Source organism: Chelonoidis abingdonii, chromosome 3 (genome assembly GCF_003597395.2).
Source record: "Chelonoidis abingdonii isolate Lonesome George chromosome 3, CheloAbing_2.0, whole genome shotgun sequence".
In the NCBI taxonomy this organism is placed as follows: domain Eukaryota; kingdom Metazoa; phylum Chordata; order Testudines; family Testudinidae; genus Chelonoidis; species Chelonoidis abingdonii.
In genome coordinates, this window is record NC_133771.1 from 26,298,563 (window position 1) to 26,306,701 (window position 8,139).

The window sequence follows — 8,139 nt, forward strand, 5'->3', positions numbered from 1 at the left end:
CCTATCACCAAGGGCAACCCAAGACCCCACCTACAACCCAAGGAAAGCCCCAGACACCCTATTGTCTCATCTCACCAGTCTCCAGCAACCCACCTCGAACCAGTGACCAGTCAGCTGGGCGATGTTTTAAATGTAATGAACTGGGACATATAAAGGCCCATTGCCCCAAGAACCCCAACCGATTACAGTTCATTACTCCACAATCATACCAAAAATCCCCAGGCCCAGATGCCTCTCAAATACTTTCGGAGCAAAGGGAAACTTTGAGAGTGGGCGGAAAGAAGGTTATTGCGTGGACAGACACAGGGGCACAAGTGTCAGCTATCCACCAAGCCTTAGTGGACCCCAAATTCATCAACCCAGAGGCCCAAGTGACAATTCACCCATTCATGTCAAAATCTGTAAACTTGCCTACAGCTGAATTGCCTGTGCAGTACAAAGGCTGGTCAGGAATGTAGACTTTTGCTGTCTATGACAATTATCCCATCCCCATGCTACTGGGGGAAGACTTGGCCAACCATGTGAAGCTGGCCAAGAGGGTGGGAATGGTCACATGCAGCCAGGCCAAGCAAGCTTCCAGACCCATCCCTGTTCCTGAGCCTTCTACAGGGGCCCCGTCTGTGTTAGCAGAGACCCAGACAGAGGTGGTGGAACCGGATCCCCTGCCAACTACTGCAACAACCATAGTGCATCCAATCCCAGAACCGGAACTGGAAAAGCAACCAGCACCAGAACCGTTGCCAGCACTGACTCCAGCACTTGCAAACTCATCTACAACTCCAACGCCAGAGGGCACCAGCAGGCCTGAACTGGCAGAAGCAGCAGACAACCCTACCCAAGAGGCTCAGCCAGAGCCTGAAATATCACATAGTGCACCAGCCGAAAGCAGTTCACAATCAACGAAAACAACCTCATCACCTACATCGCTTCCAGAGGGACCAAGCCCAAATCAACAGTCTAAGGAGGAGCTGATGTCTCCAGCATCAAGAGAACTGTTCCAGGCTGAGCAGGATGCAGATGACAGCTTTCAGAAAGCTTGGGCGGAGGCACGGAGCACCCCACTGCCTCTGAGCTCTTCTAACCGATCCTGGTTTGTTGTAGAACAAGGACTTTTATACAAGGAGACTCTTTCTGGTGGACACCAGGAAGAATGGCGTCCTCAAAGACAGTTGGTAGTTCCAGCTAAGTACCGGATAAAGCTCTTGAGTTTAGCTCATGATCATCCCAGAGGCCATTCTGGGGTGAATAGAACCAAACACCGATTGGGGAAGTCCTTCCATTGGGATGGAATGGGCAAGGACGTTCCTAATTATGTCCGGTCTTGTGAGGTGTGCCAACGAGTGGTCAAAGCCCCTCTGCAGCCACTCCTCATAACTGAGGTCCCATTTCAGCCAGTAGCTGTGGATATTCTGGGTCCTTTCCCAAAATAGACCCTCAGAGGAAAGCAGTACATACTGACTTTCATGGAGTTTATTACCCAATGGCCAGAAGCAGTAGCTCTAAGCAACGCCAGAGCTAAAACTGTGTGCCAGGCCTTAGCAGACATTTTTGCCAGGGTAAGTTGGCCCTCTGACATCCTTACAGATTTGGAATCTAATTTTCTGGCAGAGACCATGAAAAATCTGTGTGAAGCCCATGGGGTGAATCACTTGGTTGCCACCCCTTACCACCATCAAACCAATGGCCTGGTGGAGAGGTTTAATGAAACTTTGGGGGCCATGATAGGTAAATTCGTTAATGAACACTCCAATGATTGGGACCTAGTGTTGCAGCTGTTGCTTTTTGCCTACAGGGCAGTACCACATCCCAGTTTAGGGTTTTCACCACTTGAACTTGTGTATGGCCATGAGGTTAAGGGGCCATTACAGTTGGTGAAGAAGCAATTGGAGGGGTTTACGCCTTCTCCAGGAACTAACATTCTATGCTTTATAAGCAACCTACAAAGCACCCTCCGACACTCTTTAGCCCTTGCTAAAGAAAACCTAAAGGATGCTCAGAAAGAGCAAAAGGCCTGGTATGATAAACATACCAGAGAGTGTTCCTTCAAAGTAGGGGACCAGGTTATGGTCTTGAAGGCGCAACAGGCCCATAAGATGGAAGCGTCATGGGAAGGGCCATTCCCGGTTCAAGAGCGCCTGGGAGCTCTTAACTATCTCATAGCATTCCCCACCTCAACCCTAAAGCCTAAAGAGTACCATGTTAATTCTTTAAAGCTCTTTTATTCCAGAGATTTAAAGGTTTGTCAGTTTACAACCCAGGGAGGAGATGACGCTGAGTGGCCTGAAGGTGTCTACTACGAAGGAAAAAGTGACGGTGGTCTGGAAGAGGTGAACCTCTCCACAACCCTGGAACGTCTTCTGCGGCAACAAATCAAGGAGCTGTGCACTAGTTTCACCCCAATGTTATCAGCCACCCCAGGATGGGCCGAACAGGCATACCACTCCATTGACACAGGGAATGCTCACCCAATTAGAACCCCAGCCTACCGGGTTTCTCCTCATGCCCAAGCTGGTATAGAATGGGAGATCCAAAGCATGCTACAGGTGGGTATAATCCGCCCCTCTTACAGTGCATGGGCATCTCCAGTGGTTCTAGTTCCCAAACCAGATGGGGAAATACGCTTTTGCATGGACTACCGTAAGCTAAATGCTGTAACTCGTCCCGACAACTATCCAATGCCATTGCACCGATGAGCTATTGGAGAAATTGGGATGTGCCCAGTTCATCTCTACAATAGACTTAACCAAGGGTACTGGCAAGTACCGCTAGATATGAACCCGCCAAAGAAAGGTCAGCCTTCATCACCCATGCAGGGGTGTATGAATTTAATGTGCTTCCTTTTGGGCTGCGAAATGCACCCGCCACCTTCCAAAGACTTGTAGATGGTCTCCTAGCAGGATTGGGAGAATATGCAGTTGCCTACCTCGATGATGTGGCCATTTTTTCTGATTCATGGGCAGAACACCTGGAACACCTGGAAAAAGTCTTCGAGCGCATCAGGCAGGCAGGACTAACTGTTAAGGCTAAAAAGTGTCAAATAGGCCAAAACAGAGTGACTTACCTGGGACACCAGGTGGGTCAAGGAACGATAACCCCTACAGGCCAAGGTGGATGCTATCCAAAAGTGGCCTGTCCCAAAGTCAAAGAAACAGGTCCAATCCTTCTTAGGCTTGGCCGGATATTACAGGCGATTTGTACCACACTACAGCCAAATCGCTGCCCACTAACAGACCTGACCAGAAAACACAGCCAAATGCAGTTAAGTGGACTGATGAGTGTCAGAAGGCCTTTAACCAGCTTAAGGCAACACTCATGTCTGACCCTGTGCTAAGGGCCCCAGACTTTGACAAACCATTCCTAGTAACCACAGATGCGTCTGAGCGTGGTGTAGGAGCAGTTTTAATGCAGGAAGGACCGGATCAAGAACTTCATCCTGTCGTTGTGTTTCTCAGCAAGAAACTGTCTGAAGAGGGAAAGCCACTGGTCAATCAGTGAAAAAGAATGCTACGCCATTGTGTATGCCCTGGAAAAGCTACGCCCATACGTTTGGGGACGGCGTTTCCAGCTACAAACCGACCATGCTGCGCTAAAGTGGCTTCATACTGCCAAGGGAAACAACAAAAACTGCTTCGATGGAGTTTAGCTCTCCAAGATTTTGATTTTGAAATTCAACACATTTCAGGAGCTTCTAACAAAGTAGCTGATGCACTCTCCGTGAAAGTTTCCAGAATCAACTGGTTCACCTGACCAGAGGACCAATGGGGGACAAGATACTTTCAAATCTTGGTGGAGGGAAGTCTTTTGTTTGTGCTCTTTGTTTTGGGGGTTGTTCGCTCTTGGGACTAAGAGGGACCAGACGTCAATCCAGGCTCTCCAAATCTTTCTGAATCAGTCTCTCATGTTTCAAACTTGTAAGTAACAGCCAGGCAAGGCGGTTAGTCTTATTTTTGTTTTCTCAACTTGTAAATGTTCCTTTTTTGCTGAGAGGATTTTACCTCTGTTTGCTGTAACTTTGAACCTAAGGCTAGAGGGGGTTCCTCTGGGCTATATGAATCTGATTACCCTGTAAAGTATTTTCCATCCTGATTTTACAGAGATGATTTTTTTTTACCTTTTCTTTCTTTAATTAAAAGCTTTCTTTTTAAGAACCTGATTGATTTTTCCTTGTTTTAAGATCCAAGGGGATTGGATCTGGACTCACCAGGGATTGGTGGGGGGAAAGGAGGGAGATGGTTAATTTCTCCTTGTTTTAAGATCCAAGGGGTTTGGATCTGTGTTCACCAGGGAATTGGTGAAGCCTGTCAAGGCTGCCCAGGGAGGGGAAGGTTTTGGGAGGGGGACAAGAAGTGATCCAGACACTGAAATTTCTGGATGGTGACAGAGTTACCAGATCTAAGCTAGTAATTAAGCTTAGAAGTGTCCTTGCAGGCCCCCACATTTGTAACCTAAGGTTCAGAGTGCGGAAGAAACCTTGACATCATTGATTTTCATTTTTGTTTCAAACAGCAAAATGTCCCAATCCACTTAAACCCATGGTCTGATCTTGCAAACACTGGGTAGCTTTACTTGCAGGAGTAGCCCCATTCCTGAGTAGTTGACTTCAGTAGGACTACTCATGTGTGGAACCCTGCTTCCATGAGCAAGAATTTGCAGGATCAGACCCCAAAGGGGACTAATATGGGACACATCCTCTGGTGGGGATTTCACCTTGAGAGCACCAAGAAAGTGCTTGGATCCAGAAACCTACCTTATTTAATTCTTGAAGTAACCAATATGTAAATGCAGAATGAAGAAATCACTGCTTGGCTGATTTCATCTCCGTAGAGAACTTTGGTCAAGTTGTAAATATCCTGTGAATATAAAGAACCCACCACAGAAATGGTGATGGAACTTTAACTTGAATAACAGTGCCATGGGGGGAGCATTTTAGTAGATAGAGCTCATAAGAAAATCAGGCTTAGCAAGAACTAAGGCCTAGATTTAGATGCCTAAACCTCAGACTTATTTATTATTTAAATTATAAGGGAGGTCCTCCTCTTCCTTCTCCCATTACCCTTTATGCTTTCTTGCAAAAAACACCTTGAGGACCTAACTTCCTAGCTGTGAATTAGTACCAGGGTAGGAGAGGTTTTAGCTACTGTACTGTGATTTGTGAATCGCAGTCTAAGGTGCATATCTCTTCCTAGCCATTGTACAGGGAGCCTCAGTGACTAACTCAGGCTTTATGGATCGCAGTGTTGTTCCTGTGGTTTGCTAGGGAGCTAAAAGTGAAACATTGTGGTGCTCAGCATCACAATGCAAAAGTACCTTTGTGAATCTACATCTGAGTGCCTCCTGCGTCAATCTTGTCTAGCTTACTAACAAGTTCACTACAAAAATGGAGAGCCCCAGTTCCCCATGCTTAACTGTATTTGAATGCTCTGTGGACTACTGGGGTAGTGTAAGTGTAATAGGTCTCTGGATATTAATTACTGGACCCATATAGCTTGTCTTTGTTTGCAACATTAGAGCCTTTAAATGCATATGTGCAGCATATTTAATTTTTTAACTAGCTAATGCCTGTTCTTTAAGGAGAGTGTCGCCATATGCAAACCAGTTACATAAACGGGAGCTTGTTACATCTGCTCACCTTGTCAGAGCATTCACATAATCTGCAGTTCTTCAAATCTCACTACATTTTTATTAATGGAACAGGGTTGCTCCTGTTAAACATTCTTTCTAAAATATTTCCTTGCAGGGTTAGGATCTGAATAACCCAGTGTTGAGTTATGACTCTTGAGCAAGTTTATTCGCCTGTCTGATTTTTGATAAGATAAATCCTGTAGCTACCATAAATACTGTAATTATCCCATTGCACTTGATTTTGAGGCTTGTCCTATGGGGGTTATGCAGGAGATGAAGGGGCAAGAGTCATCTCTCAGGAAAAGCTGCTTCATGGGCACTCTGAAATCCCTAGGACAGAGGCCTCTGCTTCCTCATTCCTACAGGGGGAAGAGCACATGAACATTAGAGCTGAACATATTATTTTTGCCAAAACATTTAATCACCCTGAAACTCTTTCAACTGGTCCTAACAGCATAATATTGTTTCCCTTATCCCTTTAGATCCAAGCAACTGGCCAATATTTGGTATCAGTGAAGGCTGTCGAGAAACTGATGATATAGTCAGGTATTTCTTTGATTCAATACTGTTTATTTACAAAGAAGGCACCGAGTCCTCAGGGCTGGTGCAAGGATGTTTTGCGTCCTAGGTGAAACTTCCACCTTGCGCCCCCCTGAGCCCTGTGGCAGCTCTCCACCCTCCCCTTCTGCCCTGAGGTGCCTCCCCTCCCCCACAGTAGCTGCCCCGAGCCCGGAGACCTGTGCAGCAGTTCCCCGCCCAAGATCACCTCTGCTCCACCTCCTCCCCAAGCATGCTGTCGCCGTTCCACTTCTCCTGCCTACCAGGCTTGCGGCGCCAAACAGCTGATTGGTGCTGCAAACCTGGGAGGAAGAGAAGCAGAGCGAGGTGGTGTGCTCAGGGGAGGAGGTGGAGCAGAGGTTAGCTGGGGTGGGGAGCGGTTCCCATACTTGCTGCAGGCGGCCCTCCCCACATCCCACTGCCCCAGGTCCCTCCCCCTAAATGCTGAAGATGAAGGGGGCAGCCAAAGATCCGTCTGCTACAGTCACTGCTGAAGGACCCGAAATGCTGCACCCCTAAATGCCAGTATCCTAGGCAACCGCCTAGGTTGTCTAATGGGTTGCACCGGCCCTGGAAGTCCTGTTTCCCTGAACAGAGTAAGCATTCGAACAGCAGGAGACAGTTTCTTTACACATAGTTCCAGGACTCTTTTCAGCCAGTACTCTATGTGAAAGCTCTCTTGCTCAGCATTTTCTCAGAGGCAAATGCTCCTGGGGCTTCCCTTGATGCTTTCACTATGTGCTTCAGTAGTGTTTTTATTTCTTCTGTTTCACAGACTCACAGCTCCATCAAACAATACAAAGCCCCCTATATTTGCAGGCAGATCCCAGAAAAATCCTGCAGACTGCATGGTCAACTCATACTCCAGCCATGCATGTGACCTGTGATTTGGGTGTTGGCTCCTGTTGTGTCAGCTATTTTATAAAGGAGCTTAATTGTTTTTTTTTTTACATTTATCTGGAAAGAAGAGCAGCTGGTATGCACAGCAATGTTAATGAGGTTTAACCCAATTCCCAACAAAATTAAGGAAATGTTCATAAAAACATGTCTTAGTGGTATTTATAGATGTATCTTTTTTAAAATATCAAGGGCCCAATCCCCCTCTTGCTTACACTTGTGTAAATCAGGAGTAACTCCACTGAAATCAACAGCTACATTGGTGTAAAACTGGTGTAAGTGAATACAGAATCTGGCCCAATTGATTCCTTTATTTGTGACTAATTTTACCATTTGTGACTAGGCCTTTCAAACAAACAGCAGAATCAGGGCATCTTCCAATAGTGCATTAAGGGAAGAAACTAACATCCATCATGTCTTTGCTCTCTAATCCTTTTCCCCAGGGGAGAAGGGTATGCAGGGGAATGTTTTGTTTTGGAATTAAAAAATAAATATATATGTACATGTTGTGTATTTGGTTGTCACGGTTTTTGTTTCTATGGCAACTGAGTTAGATTATTAGGGGATAGCCCAGCTAGCTTTGGCCGGTTCAGTGAGCTCTGTGTCTGTAAATAAATGGTAGTTTTGTTAGCTGTCTGCTGTCTGGCCTCAAGTGATTTCTTCCTAAACTGGCTGCCCCCAAGGATATAACAAGTGGGGACGATGGATGGGATTCCGATGCTGCTCCAGTAACAGAAGGAAGTAGAAGTCAAGGTAAAAAACAAACAAACAAAAAAATTGCTTGTTTGCACTGACTGTGAAAGTGAAACTAAAAATCATGGCTACTCTGACAGGGCTACTGGAACCTTTTGATGAGAATATAGAGCAGTGGCTTGTGTATACTGAGCGTTTTGAGCTTTTTGTTATTGCAAATGACATTACAGAAACGAAGAAGGTGCCAATATTCTTAAGTGTTGTAGGGGCTAAAACCTACTCCCTGCTACGCAGCTTACTACACCCTGTTAAGCCTGAGACTAAATCTTACAGTGACATTGTGGAAATCCTGGGGTCCCATTTTTCCCC